Source organism: Pseudophryne corroboree, unplaced genomic scaffold (genome assembly GCF_028390025.1).
Source record: "Pseudophryne corroboree isolate aPseCor3 unplaced genomic scaffold, aPseCor3.hap2 scaffold_1375, whole genome shotgun sequence".
Classification (NCBI taxonomy): domain Eukaryota; kingdom Metazoa; phylum Chordata; class Amphibia; order Anura; family Myobatrachidae; genus Pseudophryne; species Pseudophryne corroboree.
In genome coordinates, this window is record NW_026968001.1 from 113,906 (window position 1) to 136,392 (window position 22,487).

At 40.1% G+C, this 22,487-nt stretch overlaps 8 non-coding genes and 1 pseudogene across 8 annotated transcripts; 1 reads left to right on the plus strand and 8 right to left on the minus strand.

The window, feature by feature from the left end:
• Window positions 1-128: 128 nt before the first annotated feature.
• LOC134995146 (U1 spliceosomal RNA) lies at window positions 129-292 on the minus strand. The gene has a single exon (XR_010198010.1). It is a non-coding gene; the product is annotated as a U1 spliceosomal RNA (small nuclear RNA).
• Window positions 293-444: 152 nt separating this feature from the next.
• Window positions 445-608, minus strand: LOC134995187 (U1 spliceosomal RNA). Its single transcript, XR_010198049.1, has one exon. It is a non-coding gene; the product is annotated as a U1 spliceosomal RNA (small nuclear RNA).
• Window positions 609-1,279: 671 nt separating this feature from the next.
• Window positions 1,280-1,442, minus strand: LOC134995207 (U1 spliceosomal RNA). Its single transcript, XR_010198068.1, has one exon. It is a non-coding gene; the product is annotated as a U1 spliceosomal RNA (small nuclear RNA).
• Window positions 1,443-1,594: 152 nt separating this feature from the next.
• Window positions 1,595-1,758, minus strand: LOC134995176 (U1 spliceosomal RNA). The gene has a single exon (XR_010198038.1). It is a non-coding gene; the product is annotated as a U1 spliceosomal RNA (small nuclear RNA).
• A 3,768-nt stretch (window positions 1,759-5,526) lies between these two features.
• On the plus strand, window positions 5,527-5,705 carry LOC134995149 (U1 spliceosomal RNA; annotated as a pseudogene).
• A 14,576-nt stretch (window positions 5,706-20,281) lies between these two features.
• On the minus strand, window positions 20,282-20,445 carry LOC134995179 (U1 spliceosomal RNA). The gene has a single exon (XR_010198041.1). It is a non-coding gene; the product is annotated as a U1 spliceosomal RNA (small nuclear RNA).
• A 671-nt stretch (window positions 20,446-21,116) lies between these two features.
• Window positions 21,117-21,279, minus strand: LOC134995147 (U1 spliceosomal RNA). Its single transcript, XR_010198011.1, has one exon. It is a non-coding gene; the product is annotated as a U1 spliceosomal RNA (small nuclear RNA).
• Window positions 21,280-21,431: 152 nt separating this feature from the next.
• On the minus strand, window positions 21,432-21,595 carry LOC134995177 (U1 spliceosomal RNA). Its single transcript, XR_010198039.1, has one exon. It is a non-coding gene; the product is annotated as a U1 spliceosomal RNA (small nuclear RNA).
• Window positions 21,596-22,266: 671 nt separating this feature from the next.
• LOC134995206 (U1 spliceosomal RNA) lies at window positions 22,267-22,429 on the minus strand. Its single transcript, XR_010198067.1, has one exon. It is a non-coding gene; the product is annotated as a U1 spliceosomal RNA (small nuclear RNA).
• Window positions 22,430-22,487: the final 58 nt, after the last annotated feature.

The window sequence follows — 22,487 nt, forward strand, 5'->3', positions numbered from 1 at the left end:
TGGAAGGCACAAAGTAAGCAGACAGGAGAAGTCAGGAGAGTGCACAAGGGCATAGAAGGCAGGGGCTCAAGAAAAGAGAAGTGGAAACAGACAGCAAACTAGGCTGGAGAGAGACCTGAGACAAAGAGATCTGAATTATACGAGTAGCCGACCAGAGGAAACACAAATTATGCAGTCAAGTGTCCCACATTTGGGGAAATCGTAGGAGCAGCACACCCAGAGTGCAATGGGTGAGCCTTGCCCTGGTAGAAGCACCTTCCTGATCATAGTATCTCACTTGGCAGGTAAGTAGGAGTTGGGCTTGAGCTGGGGAGGGTCGCTGCTCGGGCACCCCCCTGTCAAGTGAAGGAGATCCAACTGAGGCAGCACAAGGAAACTCTCGAAAAAAGAACAAGGCTAGAGGAAGATCTGAGACAAAGAAATCTGACTTTTACCAGAGCTGACCAGAGGAAAGCACAAACACAGTCCCCCACTACCACAATTAATGCAGTCGAGTTTCCCACATTTGGGGAAATCACAGGGGTCAGCATACCCAGAATGCAATGAATGAACCTCACCCTGGGAGAACAATCTTCATGACCATGGAAACTTCTATGCAAAATAAGTATGATTTGGGATAGGGCTGGGGAGGGCCGCTGCTCAGGCACATCTCTGTCAAGTAAAGGAGATTCAACAGAGGCAGCACAAGGGAACTCTCATCTGGGGACAACAACTGCAGGGAGAACACATATTTTCAGATGAACATGGGAGGGCAGAAGGCTGCCTAATACTGAAGCACCCCCAAACAACAAACCAAATGTAACAACTAGTAAAAGCATTCCTGGGAGAAGGTCTGCAGAAGACGGATTTGCATACGGTGATGTCATCCAAGCAGTGGGCCAAAGTTGGCTGGAACCCTCATCTGCATATGAAAAGAGAAAAGGGTTATGCAGGGCATGGCGGCCTTTTGCGGTGCTTGGATGACCCCTAGTTCGCATTAAATACCTCCACCCTCCTTCGGTGTGGGGCTCATGTTGGCTATGCCCCAGCCCCTGAAGCATTCAAGCTGATTTCTTGCAGCAGCTGGGCACTGTAACAGCTCCAGAGCTGCTCTGTACGGCAAGTAAAAGGGTGTGGGCCCTGCAGCACTACCTGTAGTTCGCATTGTGCGTTGGAAGGCACAAAGTAAGCAGACGGGAGAAGTCAGGATAGTGCGCAAGGGCATAGAAGGGAGCGGCTCAAGAAAACAGAAGTGGAAACAGACAGCAAACTAGGCTGGAGAGAGACCTGAGACAAAGAGATCTGAATTATACGAGAGCCGACCAGGGGAAACACAAATTATGCAGTCAAGTTTCCCACATTTGGGGAAATCGCAGGAGCAGCACACCCAGAGTGCAATGGGTGAGCCTTGCCCTGGGAGAAGCACCTTCATGATCATAGTATCTCACCTGGCAGGTATGTAGGAGTTGGGCTAGAGCTGGGGAGGGTCGCTGCTCGGGTACCCCCCTGTCAAGTGAAGGAGGTCAAACTGAGGCAGCACAATGGAACTCTCGAAAGAAGAACAAGGCTAGAGGAAGATCTGAGACAAAGAAATCTGACTTTTACCAGAGCTGACCAGAGGAAAACACAAACACAGTCCCCCACTACCACAAATAATGCAGTTGAGTTTCCCACATTTGGGGAAATCACAGGGGTCAGCATACCCAGAATGCAATGAATGAACCTCACCCTGGGAGAACAATCTTTATGACCATGGTATCTCCTATGCAAAATAAGTATGATTTGAGATAGGGCTGGGGAGGGCCGCTGCTCAGGCACATCTCTGTCAAGTAAAGGAGATTCAACTGAGGCAGCACAAGGGAACTCTCATCTGGGGACAACAACTGCCGGGAGAACACATATTTTCAGATGAACATGGGAGGGCAGAAGGCTGCCTAATACTGAAGCACGCCCAAACAACAAACCAAATGCAACAACTAGTACAAGCATTCCTGGGAGATGGTCTGCAGAAGACGGATTTGCATACGGTGATGTCATCCAAGCAGTGGGCCAAAGTTGGCTGGAACCCTCATCTGCATATGTTGAAGATACAATTTGTGAATTGCATTTAACACTATCTCCCTTTCCTGGGGAGAAGATGGTAGGGCCGATTTGAAAAACCGGCGAGGAGGCACCTCTTCGAATTTCAGCTTGTAACCCTGAGAAACAATTTCTATTGCCTAGGGATCCACCTGCGAATGAACCCAGATGTGGCTGAAAACTCGAAGACGTGCCCCCAACTGGGTGGACTCCTTTAGCGGAGCCCCAGCGTCATGCAGTGGATTTTGTAGAGGCCGGGGAGGACTTCTGTTCCTGGGAACTAGCTGTGTTGTGCAGCTTCTTCCCTCTGCCCTTACCTCTGGCAAGAGGTAAGGTACTTTCTTGTTTCTCTGTGATCGAAAGGACTGTATTTGATAATGTGGTGCTTTCTTAGGCTGTGAGGGAATATAAGGCAAAAAATTTGATTTACCAGCTGTAGCTGTGGAGACTAGGTCCGAGAGACCTTCCCCAAACAATTCCTCACCCCTGTAAGGTAAAACCTCCATATGCCTTTTTGAGTCGGCATCACCTGTCCATTGCCGGGTCCATAGGACTCGTCTAGCAGAAATCGACATAGCGTTTATTCTAGAACCCAGTAGACTAATGTCACTTTGAGCATCTCTCATATATAGGACAGCATCTTTTATATGCCCTATGGTCAATAACATAGCATCCTTATCTAGGGTCTCAATCTCTGCTGATAAGGTATCTGTCCATGCTGCCACCGCGCTACAACCCCGGCCGACGCAATTGCCGGTCTGAGTAAGGTACCAGAATGTGTGTAAATGGACTTTAGGGTAACCTCCTGCTTGCGGTCAGCAGGGTCCCTGATGGTAGCCGTATCCTGGGATGGCAGCGCTACCTTTTTGGATAAGCGTGTCAATGCTTTATCCACCCTAGGGGAGGATTCCCACCGTATCCTGTCCATTGGCGGGAAAGGATACGCCATAAGAATCCTTTTGGGAATCTGCAGCTTTTTGTCTGGAGATTCCCAAGCTTTTTCACATAATTCGTTCAACTCATGTGAGGAGGGAAAGGTTATCTCAGGTTTCTTTCCCTTATACATGTGTACCCTCGTGTCAGGGACAGGGGACTCTGTGATGTGCAAAACATCTTTTATTGCAATAATCATATATCGAATACATTTAGCCAATTTTGGCTGTAACTTTGCATCATCGTAGTCGACACTGGAGTCAGAATCTGTGTCGGTATCTGTGTCAACTATTTGGGATAGTGGGCGCTTTTGAGACCCCGAAGGTCCCTGCGACATAGGGACAGGCATGGGTTGACTCCCTGACTGTTCCCTAGCTTCAGCTTTGTCTAATCTCTTGTGTAATAAGTTTACATTAGCACTTAAAACATTCCACATATCCATCCAGTCAGGTGTCGGCGTTGTCGATGGAGACACCACATTAATTTGCTCCTGCTCCTCTCTAGGAGAGCCTTCTACCTCAGACATGTCGACACACGTGTACCGACACACCATACACTCAGGGAATCCTCTTATCTGAGGACAGTTCCCCAACAAGGCCCTTTGGAGAGACAGAGAGAGAGAGTATGCCAGCACACACCCCAGCGCTATATGACCCAGGAAAAAAACACAATAATTTTATGTTTACCCAGTAGCGCTGTATTTCCATATATATATGCGCCTAATTATGTGCCCCCCTCTTCTTTAAGACCCTCTTTCTACCGTGGTATAAGCAGGGGAGAGTCCGTGGAGCTTCCCCTCAGCGGTGCTGTGGAGAAAATGGCGCTGGTGAGTGCTGAGGGAGAAGCCCCACCCCCTCAGCGACGGGCTTCTGTCCCGCTCAAATATAGTAAAAAAATGGCGGGGGCTCTTATATATATATATATACAGTGCCTAGCTGCATATATATTTATTTTGCCAAAGAGAGGTCTATATTGCTGCCCAGGGCGTCCCCCCTGCGCCCTTCACCCTTACACTGACTGCAGTGTGTGAGGTGTATTGGAGCAATGGAGCACAGCTTTACTGCTGTGCGTTACCTCAGTGAAGATCATGAAGTCTTCCGCCGCCTCTGAAGTCTTCTTTTCTTCTCATACTCACCCGGCTTCTATCTTCCGGCTCTGCGAGGGGGACGGCGGCGCGGCTCTGGGACGGACGGCGAGGGTGAGACCTGCGTACCGATCCCTCTGGAGCTAATGCTGTACAGTAGCCTAAGAAGCAGAGCCTATCAACTCACAGAAGTAGGTGTGCATCTCTCCCCTCCGCCCCTCGATGCAGGGAGTCTGTTGCCAGCAGGCTCCCTGAAAATAAAAAAATCTAACAAATATACTTTCTGTCAGGAAACTCAGGAGAGCTCCCTGAAAAGCACCCAGTCTCCTCTGGGCACAGTAGTAAACTGAGGTCTGGAGGAGGGGCATAGAGGGAGGAGCCAGTGCACACCCAGATCTAAAGTCTTTCTTAAAGTGCCCATGTCTCCTGCGGAGCCCGTCTATCCCCCATGGTCCTTACGGAATCCCCAGCATCCTCTAGGACGTAAGAGAAAAATTATGCTGGCAGAAAAATCCAATTGAGTGATTAAACAGCTCCAGAGCTGCTCTGTAAGGCAAGTAAAAGGGTGTGGGCCCTGCAGCACTACCTGTAGTTTGCATTGTGCATTGGAAGCCTAGTTTGCTGTCTGTTTCCACTTCTTTTTTCTTGAGCCCCTCCCGTCTATACCCTTGTGCACTATCCTGACTTCTCCTCCCGTCTGCTTACTTTGTGCCTTCCAATGCACAATGCAAACTACAGGTAGTGCTGCAGGGCCCACACCCTTTTACTTGCCTTACAGAGCAGCTCTTGAGCTGTTACAGTGCCCAGCTGCTGCAAGAAATCAGCGTGAATGCTTCAGGGGCTGGGGCATGGCCAACATGAGCCCCACACCGAAGGAGGGTGGGGGTGTTTAATGCGAACTAGGGGTCTCGCACAATGCGAACTACAGGTATTGCTGCAGGGCCCACACCCTTTTACTTGCCTTACAGAGCAGCTCTGGAGCTGTTACAGTGCCCAGCTGCTGCAAGAAATCAGCTTGAATCCTTCAGGGGCTGGGGCATAGCCAACATGAGCCCCACACCGACGGAGGGTGGAGGTGTTTAATGCGAACTAGGGGTCATCCAAGTGCCGCAAAAGGCCGCCATGCCCTGCACACCCCTTTTCTCTTTTCATATGCAGACGAGGGTTGAAGCCAACTTTGACCCACTGCTTGGATGACATCGCCATATGCAAATCCATCTGCTGCAGGCCTTCCCCCAGGAATGCTTGCACTAGTTGTTGCATTTGGTTTGTTGTTTGGGGGTGCTTCAGTATTAGGCAGCCTTCTGCCCTCCCATGTTCATCTGAAAATATGTGTTCTCCCTGCAGTTGTTGTCCCCAGATGAGAGTTCCCTTGTGCTGCCTCAGTTGAATCTCCTTTACTTGACAGAGATGTGCCTGAGCAGCGGCCCTCCCCAGCCCTATCCCAAATCATACTTATTTTGCATAGGAGATACCATGGTCATGAAGACTGTTCTCCCAGGGTGCGGTTCATTCATTGCATTCTGGGTATGCTGACCTCTGTGATTTCCCCAAATGTGGGAAACTCGACTGCATTATTTAATGCGAACTAGGGGTCATCCAAGCACCGCAAAAGGCCGCCATGCCCTGCATACCCCTTTTCTCTTTTCATAAGCAGACGAGGTTTGAAGCCAACTTTGACCCAATGCTTGGATGACATCACTTGCTGCCTTTCCAATGAAGCAAGTTTAATTTAATAATAGGTGAAAAACCATCCCTACAAAGGTGTTAATCAGATACTTGGCTTTGTGGACACTTTTCAGAGAACAAATTAGTTAGCATAAAAATAAAGCCAGAAAATGAAGAGCTGTTTAATCACTCAATTGGATTTTTCTGCCAGCATATTTCTTTTTCTCTGCAACCCACTGCTAAATTGTGCTTCCTAGCTGTTTTTATAAAATCACTGAATCAAATCTAACTCTGATTACATCAGAGAAGGCCAGGTACCCTACACCATAACAGGGGGTTTGAAATTTTGACTTGTCTACTTAAAGATCACCAAAATCTGATAACAAGGTCAATTAAGTCCCTGGGTGGGATTGAACCACCAACCTTTTGGTTAATAGCCTTACACACTAACTGATTGCGCCACAGCGACACTTTGCAAAAGTACATACTGACAAAGGCTAATAAGCATTCATCTAGAACGATTCCTAGAAACATTTTAAAAAGTCAATAATGTGGAGAGTTTTTGTAAGATGTTTCTTCCATCAACCAATGAAGAAACACATTGGTACTTTCCCATGATGAGTGAGTGCTTCAGGATCTTTTGCACTTACATGTGCAGCAGAGTACTGTAATGGAAGCATGCTGGGTCCATAACCCAGAGGTAGGCATATTGAAACTATCCTCTGCTATATGCATTTTTTTTTGTTAATTAAAGTAATCCAAAACTGGGATTGATATTTTTGCTCTTTTATTTTTACTTAAAGTACAATAACTTTTACCATTTTAATTTGTTTTAATAGTATATTGACAGTATTGTTTTCTTTCAAAAATCCAATTAATTTTCTTTACCCGATTATTAAAATGGTAATTGACAAAAACAAACTACATTGTCACCAGAAGAGCAATACAAAATGTACAAGTGATATATTAAAATCATCTTTCCAGCTTGAATTTCAATGATGCATTGGGGCAACGATTTTGTGAGAAACATCTTCACCCTTAAATAAAGATTTTCTTAATTCCTTACCTGTGTGCTAATTAGATATCACCTTGTTTTCACATTAAACAGACTTCCACATGAGAAAACAGCAAAGATGCAGTGGCGTTAATGTTTCCTGGTGTCAACCTGTATTATTTCCGTAGATATTGAAATGAGGATGCATCTTGCTGCCTTTCCAATGAAGCAAGTTTAATTTAGTAATAGGTGAAAAACCATCCCTACAAAGATGTTAATCAGATACTTGGCTTTGTGGACACTTTTCAGAGAACACATTTGTAATCATAAAAATAAAGCCAGAAAATGAAGAGCTGTTTAATCACTCAATTGGATTTTTCTGCCAGCATTTTTCTTTTTCTCTGCAACCCACTGCTAAATTGTGCTTCCTAGCTGTTTTTTTATAAAATCACTTAATCAAATCTAACTCTGATTACATCAGAGAAGGCCAGGTACCCTATACCATAAGAGGGGGTTTGCAATTTTGACTTGTCTACTTAAATATCACCAAAATGTGATCACAAGGTCAATTACGTCCCTGGGTGGGATTGAACCACCAACCTTTTGATAAATAGCTGAACACACTAACCGATTGCGCCACAGAGACACTTTGCAAAAAGCACATACTGACAAAGACTAATAAGCATTCATCTAGAACGTTTCCTAGAAAAACTTTAAAAAGTCAATAATCTGGAGAGTTTTTGTAAGATGTTTCACCAGCAACCAATGAAGAAACACATTAGTACTTTCGCATGATGAGTGAGTGCTTCAGGATCTCTTGCACTTACATGTGCAGCAGAGTACTGCAATGGAAGCATGCTGGGCCCATAACCCAGAGGTAGGCAGATTGAAACTATCCTTTGCTATATGCATTTTTTTTTTGTTCATTAAAGTAATCCAAAACTGGGATTGATATTTTAGCTTTTATTTTTACTTAAAGTACAATAACTTTTACCATTTTAATTTGTTTTAATAGTATATTGACAGTATTGTTTTCTTTCAAAAATCCAATTAATTTTCTTTATCCGATTATTAAAATGGTAATTGACAAAAACAAACTACATTGTCACCAGAAGAGCAATACAAAATGTACAAGTGATATATTAAAATCATCTTTCCAGCTTGAATTTCAATGATGCATTGGGGCAACGATTTTGTGAGAAACATCTTCACCCTTAAATAAAGATTTTCTTAATTCCTTACCTGTGTGCTAATTAGATATCACCTTGTTTTCACATTAAACAGACTTCCACATGAGAAAGCAGCAAGGATGCAGTGGCGTTAATGTTTCCTGGTGTCAACCTGTATTATTTCAGTAGATATTGAAATGAGGATGCATCTTGCTGCCTTTCCAATGAAGCAAGTTTAATTTAGTAATAGGTGAAAAACCATCCCTACAAATATGTTAATCAGATACTTGGCTTTGTGGACACTTTTCAGAGAACAAATTCGTTAGCATAAAAATAAAGCCAGAAAATGAAGAGCTGTTTAATCACTCAATTGGATTTTTCTGCCAGCATATTTCTTTTTCTCTGCAACCCACTGCTAAATTGTGCTTCCTAGCTGTTTTTTTTATAAAATCACTGATTCAAATCTAACTCTGATTACATCAGAGTAGGCCAGGTACCCTACACCATAAGAAGGGGGTTTGAAATTTTGACTTGTCTACTTAAAGATCACCAAAATCTGATAACAAGGTCAATTACATCCCTGGGTGGGATTGAACCACCAACCCTTTGATTAATAACCAAACACACTAACAGATTGCGCCACAGAGACACTTTACAAACGTACATACTGACAAAGGCTAATAAGCATTCATCTAGAACGTTTCCTAGAAAAACTTTAAAAAGTCAATAATCTGGAGAGTTTTTGTAAGATGTTTCTTCCATCAACCAACGAAGAAACACATTGGTACTTTCCCATGATGAGTGAGTGCTTCAGGATCTCTTGCACTTACATGTGCAGCAGAGTACTGCAATGGAAAAATGCTGGGCCCATAACCCAGAGGTAGGCAGATTGAAACTATCCTCTGCTATATGCATTTTTTTTGTTAATTAAAGTAATCCAAAACTGGGATTGATATTTTTGCTCTTTTATTTTTACTTAAAGTACAATAACTTTTACCATTTTAATTTGTTTTAATAGTATATTGACAGTATTGTTTTCTTTCAAAAATCCACTTAATTTTCTTTACCCTATTATTAAAATGGTAATTGACAAAAACAAACTACATTGTCACCAGAAGAGCAATACAAAATGTACAAGTGATATATTAAAATCATCTTTCCAGCTTGAATTTCAATGATGCATTGGGGCAACGATTTTGTGAGAAACACCTTCACCCTTAAATAAAGATTTTCTTAATTCCTTACCTGTGTGCTAATTAGATATCACCTTGTTTTCACATTAAACAGACTTCCACATGCGAAAGCAGCAAGGATGCAGTGGCGTTAATGTTTCCTGGTGTCAACCTGTATTATTTCAGTAGACATTGAAATGAGGATGCATCTTGCTGCCTTTCCAATGAAGCAAGTTTAATTTAGTAATAGGTGAAAAACCATCCCTACAAATATGTTAATCAGATACTTGGCTTTGTGGACACTTTTCAGAGAACAAATTAGTTAGCATAAAAATAAAGCCAGAAAATGAAGAGCTGTTTAAACACTCAATTGGATTTTTGTGCCAGCATATTTCTTTTTCTCTGCAACCCACTGCCAAATTGTGCTTCCTAGCTGTTTTTATAAAATCACTGAATCAAATCTAACTCTGATTACATCAGAGAAGGCCAGGTACCCTACACCATAACAGGGGGTTTGAAATTTTGACTTGTCTACTTAAAGATCACCAAAATCTGATAACAAGGTCAATTAAATCCCTGGGTGGGATTGAACAACCAACCTTTTGGTTAATAGCCTTACACACTAACTGATTGCGCCACAGCTACACTTAGCAAAAGTACATACTGACAAAGGCTAATAAGCATTCATCTAGAACGATTCCTAGAAACATTTTAAAAAGTCAATAATGTGGAGAGTTTTTGTAAGATGTTTCTTCCATCAACCAATGAAGAAACACATTGGTACTTTCCCATGATAAGTGAGTGCTTCAGGACCTCTTGCACTTACATGTGCAGCAGAGTACTGTAATGGAAGCATGCTGGGTCCATAACCCAGAGGTAGGCAAATTGAAACTATCCTCTGCTATATGCATTTTTTTTTGTTAATTAAAGTAATCCAAAACTGGGATTGATATTTTTGCTCTTTTATTTTTACTTAAAGTACAATAACTTTTACCATTTTAATTTGTTTTAATAGTATATTGACAGTATTGTTTTCTTTCAAAAATCCACTTAATTTTCTTTACCCGATTATTAAAATGGTAATTGACAAAAACAAACTACATTGTCACCAGAAGAGCAATACAAAATGTACAAGTGATATATTAAAATCATCTTTCCAGCTTGAATTTCAATGATGCATTGGGGCAACGATTTTGTGAGAAACATCTTCACCCTTAAATAAAGATTTTCTTAATTCCTTACCTGTGTGCTAATTAGATATCACCTTGTTTTCACATTAAACAGACTTCCACATGCGAAAGCAGCAAGGATGCAGTGGCGTTAATGTTTCCTGGTGTCAACCTGTATTATTTCAGTAGACATTGAAATGAAGATGCATCTTGCTGCCTTTCCAATGAAGCAAGTTTAATTTAGTAATAGGTGAAAAACCATCCCTACAAAGGTGTTAATCAGAGACTTGTCTTTGTGGACACTTTTCAGAGAACAAATTTGTTAGTATAAAAATAAAGCCAGAAAATGAAGAGCTGTTTAATCACTCAATTGGATTTTTCTGCCAGCATATTTCTTTTTCTCTGCAACCCACTGCTAAATTGTTCTTCCTAGCTGTTTTTATAAAATCACTGAATCAAATCTAACTCTGATTACATTAGAGAAGGCCAGGTACCCTACACCATAACAGGGGGTTTGAAATTTTGACTTGTCTACTTAAAGATCACCAAAATCTGATAACAAGGTCAATTAAGTCCCTGGGTGGGATTGAACCACCAACCTTTTGGTTAATAGCCTTACACACTAACTGATTGCGCCAAAACAACACTTTGCAAAAGAACATACTGACAAAGGCTAATAAGCATTCATCTAGAACGATTCCTAGAAACATTTTAAAAAGTCAATAATGTGGAGAGTTTTTGTAAGATGTTTCTTCCATCAACCAATGAAGAAACACATTGGTACTTTCCCATGATAAGTGAGTGCTTCAGGACCTCTTGCACTTACATGTGCAACAGAGTACTGTAATGGAAGCATGCTGGGTCCATAACCCAGAGGTAGGCAGATTGAAACTATCCTCTGCTATATGCATTTTTTTTTGTTAATTAAAGTAATCCAAAACTGGGATTGATATTTTTGCTCTTTTATTTTTACTTAAAGTACAATAACTTTTACCATTTTAATTTGTTTTAATAGTATATTGACAGTATTGTTTTCTTTCAAAAATCCAATTAATTTTCTTTACCCGATTATTAAAATGGTAATTGACAAAAACAAACTACATTGTCACCAGAAGAGCAATACAAAATGTACAAGTGATATATTAAAATCATCTTTCCAGCTTGAATTTCAATGATGCATTGGGGCAACGATTTTGTGAGAAACATCTTCACCCTTAAATAAAGATTTTCTTAATTCCTTACCTGTGTGCTAATTAGATATCACCTTGTTTTCACATTAAACAGACTTCCACATGCGAAAGCAGCAAGGATGCAGTGGCGTTAATGTTTCCTGGTGTCAACCTGTATTATTTCAGTAGACATTGAAATGAGGATGCATCTTGCTGCCTTTCCAATGAAGCAAGTTTAATTTAGTAATAGGTGAAAAACCATCCCTACAAAGGTGTTAATCAGAGACTTGGCTTTGTGGACACTTTTCAGAGAACAAATTTGTTAGTATAAAAATAAAGCCAGAAAATGAAGAGCTGTTTAATCACTCAATTGGATTTTTCTGCCAGCATATTTCTTTTTCTCTGCAACCCACTGCTAAATTGTGCTTCCTAGCTGTTTTTATAAAATCACTGAATCAAATCTAAACATCAGAGAAGGCCAGGTACCCTACACCATAACAGTGGGTTTGAAATTTTGACTTGTCTACTTAAAGATCACCAAAATCTGATAACAAGGTCAATTAAGTCCCTGGGTGGGATTGAACCACCAACCTTTTGGTTAATAGCCTTACACACTAACTGATTGCGCCACAGCGACACTTTGCAAAAGTACTTACTGACAAAGGCTAATAAGCATTCATCTAGAATGATTCCTAGAAACATTTTAAAAAGTCAATAATGTGGAGAGTTTTTGTAAGATGTTTCTTCCATCAACCAATGAAGAAACACATTGGTACTTTCCCATGATGAGTGAGTGCTTCAGGATCTCTTGCACTTACATGTGCAGCAGAGTACTGTAATGGAAGCATGCTGGGTCCATAACCCAGAGGTAGGCAGATTGAAACTATCCTCTGCTATATGCATTTTTTTTGTTAATTAAAGTAATCCAAAACTGGGATTGATATTTTTGCTCTTTTATTTTTACTTAAAGTACAATAACTTTTACCATTTTAATTTGTTTTAATAGTATTGTTTTCTTTCAAAAATCCACTTAATTTTCTTTACCCGATTATTAAAATGGTAATTGACAAAAACAAACTACATTGTCACCAGAAGAGCAATACAAAATGTACAAGTGATATATTAAAATCATCTTTCCAGCTTGAATTTCAATGATGCATTGGGGCAACGATTTTGTGAGAAACATCTTCACCCTTAAATAAAGATTTTCTTAATTCCTTACCTGTGTGCTAATTAGATATCACCTTGTTTTCACATTAAACAGACTTCCACATGCGAAAGCAGCAAGGATGCAGTGGCGTTAATGTTTCCTGGTGTCAACCTGTATTATTTCAGTAGACATTGAAATGAAGATGCATCTTGCTGCCTTTCCAATGAAGCAAGTTTAATTTAGTAATAGGTGAAAAACCATCCCTACAAAGGTGTTAATCAGAGACTTGTCTTTGTGGACACTTTTCAGAGAACAAATTTGTTAGTGTAAAAATAAAGCCAGAAAATGAAGAGCTGTTTAATCACTCAATTGGATTTTTCTGCCAGCATATTTCTTTTTCTCTGCAACCCACTGCTAAATTGTTCTTCCTAGCTGTTTTTATAAAATCACTGAATCAAATCTAACTCTGATTACATTAGAGAAGGCCAGGTACCCTACACCATAACAGGGGGTTTGAAATTTTGACTTGTCTACTTAAAGATCACCAAAATCTGATAACAAGGTCAATTAAGTCCCTGGGTGGGATTGAACCACCAACCTTTTGGTTAATAGCCTTACACACTAACTGATTGCGCCAAAACAACACTTTGCAAAAGAACATACTGACAAAGGCTAATAAGCATTCATCTAGAACGATTCCTAGAAACATTTTAAAAAGTCAATAATGTGGAGAGTTTTTGTAAGATGTTTCTTCCATCAACCAATGAAGAAACACATTGGTACTTTCCCATGATAAGTGAGTGCTTCAGGACCTCTTGCACTTACATGTGCAACAGAGTACTGTAATGGAAGCATGCTGGGTCCATAACCCAGAGGTAGGCAGATTGAAACTATCCTCTGCTATATGCATTTTTTTTTTGTTAATTAAAGTAATCCAAAACTGGGATTGATATTTTTGCTCTTTTATTTTTACTTAAAGTACAATAACTTTTACCATTTTAATTTGTTTTAATAGCATATTGACAGTATTGTTTTCTTTCAAAAATCCAATTAATTTTCTTTACCCGATTATTAAAATGGTAATTGACAAAAACAAACTACATTGTCACCAGAAGAGCAATACAAAATGTACAAGTGATATATTAAAATCATCTTTCCAGCTTGAATTTCAATGATGCATTGGGGCAACGATTTTGTGAGAAACATCTTCACCCTTAAATAAAGATTTTCTTAATTCCTTACCTGTGTGCTAATTAGATATCACCTTGTTTTCACATTAAACAGACTTCCACATGCGAAAGCAGCAAGGATGCAGTGGCGTTAATGTTTCCTGGTGTCAACCTGTATTATTTCAGTAGACATTGAAATGAGGATGCATCTTGCTGCCTTTCCAATGAAGCAAGTTTAATTTAGTAATAGGTGAAAAACCATCCCTACAAAGGTGTTAATCAGAGACTTGGCTTTGTGGACACTTTTCAGAGAACAAATTTGTTAGTATAAAAATAAAGCCAGAAAATGAAGAGCTGTTTAATCACTCAATTGGATTTTTCTGCCAGCATATTTCTTTTTCTCTGCAACCCACTGCTAAATTGTGCTTCCTAGCTGTTTTTATAAAATCACTGAATCAAATCTAAACATCAGAGAAGGCCAGGTACCCTACACCATAACAGTGGGTTGTAAATTTTGACTTGTCTACTTAAAGATCACCAAAATCTGATAACAAGGTCAATTAAGTCCCTGGGTGGGATTGAACCACCAACCTTTTGGTTAATAGCCTTACACACTAACTGATTGCGCCACAGCGACACTTTGCGAAAGTACTTACTGACAAAGGCTAATAAGCATTCATCTAGAATGATTCCTAGAAACATTTTAAAAAGTCAATAATGTGGAGAGTTTTTGTAAGATGTTTCTTCCATCAACCAATGAAGAAACACATTGGTACTTTCCCATGATGAGTGAGTGCTTCAGGATCTCTTGCACTTACATGTGCAGCAGAGTACTGTAATGGAAGCATGCTGGGTCCATAACCCAGAGGTAGGCAGATTGAAACTATCCTCTGCTATATGCATTTTTTTTGTTAATTAAAGTAATCCAAAACTGGGATTGATATTTTTGCTCTTTTATTTTTACTTAAAGTACAATAACTTTTACCATTTTAATTTGTTTTAATAGTATTGTTTTCTTTCAAAAATCCTATTAATTTTCTTTACCCGATTATTAAAATGGTAATTGACAAAAACAAACTACATTGTCACCAGAAGAGCAATACAAAATGTACAAGTGATATATTAAAATCATCTTTCCAGCTTGAATTTCAATGATGCATTGGGGCAACGATTTTGTGAGAAACATCTTCACCCTTAAATAAAGATGTTCTTAATTCCTTACCTGTGTGCTAATTAGATATCACCTTGTTTTCACATTAAACAGACTTCCACATGAGAAAACAGCAAAGATGCAGTGGCGTTAATGTTTCCTGGTGTCAACCTGTATTATTTCCGTAGATATTGAAATGAGGATGCATCTTGCTGCCTTTCCAATGAAGCAAGTTTAATTTAGTAATAGGTGAAAAACCATCCCTACAAAGATGTTAATCAGATACTTGGCTTTGTGGACACTTTTCAGAGAACAAATTTGTTATCATAAAAATAAAGCCAGAAAATGAAGAGCTGTTTAATCACTCAATTGGATTTTTCTGCCAGCATTTTTCTTTTTCTCTGCAACCCACTGCTAAATTGTGCTTCCTAGCTGTTTTTTTTATAAAATCACTTAATCAAATCTAACTCTGATTACATCAGAGAAGGCCAGGTACCCTACACCATAAGAGGGGGTTTGCAATTTTGACTTGTCTACTTAAATATTACCAAAATCTGATCACAAGGTCAATTACGTCCCTGGATGGGATTGAACCACCAACCTTTTGATTAATAGCTGAACACACTAACCGATCGCGCCACAGAGACACTTTGCGAAAAGTACATACTGACAAAGACTAATAAGCATTCATCTAGAACGTTTCCTAGAAAAACTTTAAAAAGTCAATAATCTGGAGAGTTTTTGTAAGATGTTTCTTCCAGCAACCAATGAAGAAACACATTGTTACTTTCGCATGATGAGTGAGTGCTTCAGGATCTCTTGCACTTACATGTGCAGCAGAGTACTGCAATGGAAGCATGCTGGGCCCATAACCCAGAGGTAGGCAGATTGAAACTATCCTTTGCTATATGCATTTTTTTTTTGTTCATTAAAATAATCCAAAACAGGGATTGATATTTTAGCTTTTTTTTTTACTTAAAGTACAATAACTTTTACCATTTTAATTTGTTTTAATAGTATATTGACAGTATTGTTTTCTTTCAAAAATCCAATTAATTTTCTTTACCCGATTATTAAAATGGTAATTGACAAAAACAAACTACAGTGTCACCAGAAGAGCAATACAAAATGTACAAGTGATATATTAAAATCATCTTTCCAGCTTGAATTTCAATGATGCATTGGGGCAACGATTTTGTGAGAAACATCTTCACCCTTAAATAAAGATTTTCTTAATTCCTTACCTGTGTGCTAATTAGATATCACCTTGTTTTCACATTAAACAGACTTCCACATGAGAAAGCAGCAAGGATGCAGTGGCGTTAATGTTTCCGGGTGTCAACCTGTATTATTTCAGTAGATATTGAAATGAGGATGCATCTTGCTGCCTTTCCAATGAAGCAAGTTTAATTTAGTAATAGGTGAAAAACCATCCCTACAAATATGTTAATCAGATACTTGGCTTTGTGGACACTTTTCAGAGAACAAATTCGTTAGCATAAAAATAAAGCCAGAAAATGAAGAGCTGTTTAATCACTCAATTGGATTTTTCTGCCAGCATATTTCTTTTTCTCTGCAACCCACTGCTAAATTGTGCTTCCTAGCTGTTTTTTTTATAAAATCACTGATTCAAATCTAACTCTGATTACATCAGAGTAGGCCAGGTACCCTACACCATAAGAAGGGGGTTTGAAATTTTGACTTGTCTACTTAAAGATCACCAAAATCTGATAACAAGGTCAATTACATCCCTGGGTGGGATTGAACCACCAACCCTTTGATTAATAACCAAACACACTAACAGATTGCGCCACAGAGACACTTTACAAACGTACATACTGACAAAGGCTAATAAGCATTCATCTAGAACGTTTCCTAGAAAAACTTTAAAAAGTCAATAATCTGGAGAGTTTTTGTAAGATGTTTCTTCCATCAACCAACGAAGAAACACATTGGTACTTTCCCATGATGAGTGAGTGCTTCAGGATCTCTTGCACTTACATGTGCAGCAGAGTACTGCAATGGAAAAATGCTGGGCCCATAACCCAGAGGTAGGCAGATTGAAACTATCCTCTGCTATATGCATTTTTTTTTGTTAATTAAAGTAATCCAAAACTGGGATTGATATTTTTGCTCTTTTATTTTTACTTAAAGTACAATAACTTTTACCATTTTAATTTGTTTTAATAGTATATTGACAGTATTGTTTTCTTTCAAAAATCCAATTAATTTTCTTTACCCGATTATTAAAATGGTAATTGACAAAAACAAACTACATTGTCACCAGAAGAGCAATACAAAATGTACAAGTGATATATTAAAATCATCTTTCCAGCTTGAATTTCAATGATGCATTGGGGCAACGATTTTGTGAGAAACACCTTCACCCTTAAATAAAGATTTTCTTAATTCCTTACCTGTGTGCTAATTAGATATCACCTTGTTTTCACATTAAACAGACTTCCACATGCGAAAGCAGCAAGGATGCAGTGGCGTTAATGTTTCCTGGTGTCAACCTGTATTATTTCAGTAGACATTGAAATGAGGATGCATCTTGCTGCCTTTCCAATGAAGCAAGTTTAATTTAGTAATAGGTGAAAAACCATCCCTACAAAGGTGTTAATCAGAGACTTGGCTTTGTGGACACTTTTCAGAGAACAAATTTGTTAGCATAAAAATAAAGCCAGAAAATGAAGAGCTGTTTAATCACTCAATTGGATTTTTTTGCCAGCATATTTCTTTTTCTCTGCAACCCACTGCTAAATTGTGCTTCCTAGCTGTTTTTATAAAATCACTGAATCAAATCTAACTCTGATTACATCAGAGAAGGCCAGGTACCCTACACCATAACAGGGGGTTTGAAATTTTGACTTGTCTACTTAAAGATCACCAAAATCTGATAACAAGGTCAATTACGTCCCTGGGTGGGATTGAACCACCAACCTTTTGGTTAATAACCATACACACTAACTGATTGCGCCACAGCGACACTTTGCAAAAGTACATACTGACAAAGGCTAATAAGCATTCATCTAGAACGTTTCCTAGAAACATTTTAAAAAGTCAATAATGTGGAGAGTTTTTGTAAGATGTTTCTTCCATCAACCAATGAAGAAACACATTGGTACTTTCCCATGATAAGTGAGTGCTTCAGGACCTCTTGCACTTACATATGCAGCAGAGTACTGTAATGGAAGCATGCTGGGTCCATAACCCAGAGGTAGGCAGATTGAAACTATCCTCTGCTATATGCATTTTTTTTTTGTTAATTAAAGTAATCCAAAACTGGGATTGATATTTTTGCTCTTTTATTTTTACTTAAAGTACAATAACTTTTACCATTTTAATTTGTTTTAATAGTATATTGACAGTATTGTTTTCTTTCAAAAATCCAATTAATTTTCTTTACCCGATTATTAAAATGGTAATTGACAAAAACAAACTACATTGTCACCAGAAGAGCAATACAAAATGTACAAGTGATATATTAAAATCATCTTTCCAGCTTGAATTTCAATGATGCATTGGGGCAACGATTTTGTGAGAAACATCTTCACCCTTAAATAAAGATTTTCTTAATTCCTTACCTGTGTGCTAATTAGATATCACCTTGTTTTCACATTAAACAGACTTCCACATGCGAAAGCAGCAAGGATGCAGTGGCGTTAATGTTTCCTGGTGTCAACCTGTATTATTTCAGTAGACATTGAAATGAGGATGCATCTTGCTGCCTTTCCAATGAAGCAAGTTTAATTTAGTAATAGGTGAAAAACCATCCCTACAAAGGTGTTAATCAGAGACTTAGCTTTGTGGACACTTTTCAGAGAACAAATTTGTTAGCATAAAAATAAAGCCAGAAAATGAAGAGCTGTTTAATCACTCAATTGGATTTTTCTGCCAGCATATTTCTTTTTCTCTGCAACCCACTGCTAAATTGTGCTTCCTAGCTGTTTTTTTTTATAAAATCACTGATTCAAATCTAACTCTGATTACATCAGAGTAGGCCAGGTACCCTACACCATAAGAAGGGGGTTTGAAATTTTGACTTGTCTACTTAAAGATCACCAAAATCTGATAACAAGGTCAATTACATCCCTGGGTGGGATTGAACCACCAACCCTTTGATTAATAACCAAACACACTAACAGATTGCGCCACAGAGACACTTTACAAACGTACATACTGACAAAGGCTAATAAGCATTCATCTAGAACGTTTCCTAGAAAAACTTTAAAAAGTCAATAATCTGGAGAGTTTTTGTAAGATGTTTCTTCCATCAACCAACGAAGAAACACATTGGTACTTTCCCATGATGAGTGAGTGCTTCAGGATCTCTTGCACTTACATGTGCAGCAGAGTACTGCAATGGAAAAATGCTGGGCCCATAACCCAGAGGTAGGCAGATTGAAACTATCCTCTGCTATATGCATTTTTTTTGTTAATTAAAGTAATCCAAAACTGGGATTGATATTTTTGCTCTTTTATTTTTACTTAAAGTACACTAACTTTTACCATTTTAATTTGTTTTAATAGTATATTGACAGTATTGTTTTCTTTCAAAAATCCACTTAATTTTCTTTACCCTATTATTAAAATGGTAATTGACAAAAACAAACTACATTGTCACCAGAAGAGCAATACAAAATGTACAAGTGATATATTAAAATCATCTTTCCAGCTTGAATTTCAATGATGCATTGGGGCAACGATTTTGTGAGAAACACCTTCACCCTTAAATAAAGATTTTCTTAATTCCTTACCTGTGTGCTAATTAGATATCACCTTGTTTTCACATTAAACAGACTTCCACATGCGAAAGCAGCAAGGATGCAGTGGCGTTAATGTTTCCTGGTGTCAACCTGTATTATTTCAGTAGACATTGAAATGAGGATGCATCTTGCTGCCTTTCCAATGAAGCAAGTTTAATTTAGTAATAGGTGAAAAACCATCCCTACAAAGGTGTTAATCAGAGACTTGGCTTTGTGGACACTTTTCAGAGAACAAATTTGTTAGCATAAAAATAAAGCCAGAAAATGAAGAGCTGTTTAATCACTCAATTGGATTTTTTTGCCAGCATATTTCTTTTTCTCTGCAACCCACTGCTAAATTGTGCTTCCTAGCTGTTTTTATAAAATCACTGAATCAAATCTAACTCTGATTACATCAGAGAAGGCCAGGTACCCTACACCATAACAGGGGGTTTGAAATTTTGACTTGTCTACTTAAATATCACCAAAATCTGATAACAAGGTCAATTACGTCCCTTAGTGGGATTGAACCACCAACCTTTTGATTAATAACCATACACACTGAGGCAGCACAAGGGAACTCTCGAAAGAAGAACAAGGCTAGAGGAAGAACTGAAACAAAGAAATCTGACTTTTACTAGAGCTGACCAGAGGAAAGCACAAACACAGTCCCCCACTACCACAAATAATGCAGTTGAGTTTCCCACATTTGGGGAAATCACATGGGTCAGCATACCCAGAATGCAATGAATGAACCTCACCCTGGGAGAACAATCTTCAAGACCATGGTCTCTCCTATGCAAAATAAGTATGATTTGGGATAGGGCTGGGGAGGGCCGCTGCTCAGGCACATCTCTGTCAAGTAAAGGAGATTCAACTGAGGCAGCACAAGGGAACTCTCATCTGGGGACAACAACTGCAGGGAGAACACATATTTTCAGATGAACATGGGAGGGCAGAAGGCTGCCTAATACTGAAGCACCCCCAAACAACAAACCAAATGCAACAACTAGTGCAAGCATTCCTGGGGGAAGGCCTGCAGCAGATGGATTTGCATATGGTGATGCCATCCAAGCAGTGGGTCAAAGTTGGCTTCAACCCTCGTCTGCATATGAAAAGAGAAAAGGGGCGTGCAGGGCATGGCGGCCTTTTGCGGCGCTTGGATGACCCCTAGTTCGCATTACACACCTCCACCCTCCTTCGGTGTGGGGCTCATGTTGGCTATGCCCCAGCCCCTGAAGCATTCAAGCTGATTTCTTGCAGCAGCTGGGCACTGTAACTGCTCCAGAGCTGCTCTGTAAGGCAAGTAAAAGGGTGTGGGCCCTGCAGCACTACCTGTAGTTTGCATTGTGCGTTGGAAGGCACGAAGTAAGCAGACGGGAGAAGTCAGGATAGTGCGCAAGGGCATAGAAGGGAGCGGCTCAAGAAAAGAGAAGTGGAAACAGACAGCAAACTAGGCTGGAGAGAGACCTGAGACAAAGAGATCTGAATTATACGAGAGCCGACCAAGGGAAACACAAATTATGCAGTCAAGTTTCCCACATTTGGGGAAATCACAGGGGCAGCACAACTAGAGTGCAATGGGTGAGCCTTGCCCTGGGAGAAGCACCTTCATGATCATAGTATCTCACCTGGCAGGTAAGTAGGAGTTGGGCTAGAGCTGGGGAGGGTCGCTGCTCGGGCACCCCCCTGTCAAGTGAAAGAGATCCAACTGAGGCAGCACAAGGGAACTCTCGAAAGAAGAACAAGGCTAGAGGAAGATCTGAGATAAAGAAATCTGATTTTTACCAGAGCTGACCAGAGGAAAGCACAAACACAGTCCCCCACTACCACAAATAATGCAGTCGAGTTTCCCACATTTGGGGAAATCACAGGGGTCAGCATACCCAGAATGCAATGAATGAACCTCACCCTGGGAGAACAATCTTCATGACCATGGTATCGCCTATGCAAAATAAGTATGATTTGGGATAGGGCTGGGGAGGGCCGCTGCTCAGGCACATCTCTGTCAAGTAAAGGAGATTCAACTGAGGCAGCACAAGGGAACTCTCATCTGGGGACAACAACTGCAGGGAGAACACATATTTTCAGATGAACATGGGAGGGCAGAAGGCTGCCTAATACTGAAGCACCCCCAAACAACAAACCAAATGCAACAACTAGTGCAAGCATTCCTGGGGGAAGGCCTGCAGCAGATGGATTTGCATATGGTGATGTCATCCAAACAGTGGGTCAAAGTTGGCTTCAACCCTCGTCTGCATATGAAAAGAGACAAGGGGCGTGCAGGGCATGGCGGCCTTTTGCGGCGCTTGGATGACCCCTAGTTCGCATTACACACCTCCACCCTCCTTCGGTGTGGGGCTCATGTTGGCTATTCCCCAGCCCCTGAAGCATTCAAGCTGATTTCTTGCAGCAGCTGGGCACTGTAACTGCTCCAGAGACGCTCTGTAAGGCAAGTAAAAGGGTGTGGGTCCTGCAGCACTACCTGTAGTTTGCATTGTGCGTTGGAAGGCACGAAGTAAGCAGACGGGAGAAGTCAGGATAGTGCGCAAGGGCATAGAAGGGAGCGGCTCAAGAAAAGAGAAGTAGAAACAGACAGCAAACTAGGCTGGAGAGAGACCTGAGACAAAGAGATCTGAATTATACGAGAGCCGACCAGGGGAAACACAAATTATGCAGTCAAGTTTCCCACATTTGGGGAAATCGCAGAAGCAGCACACCCAGAGTGCAATGGGTGAGCCTTGCCCTGGGAGAAGCACCTTCATGATCATAGTATCTCACCTGGCAGGTAAGTAGGAGTTGGGCTAGAGCTGGGGAGGGTCGCTGCTCGAGCATCCCCCTGTCAAGTAAAGGA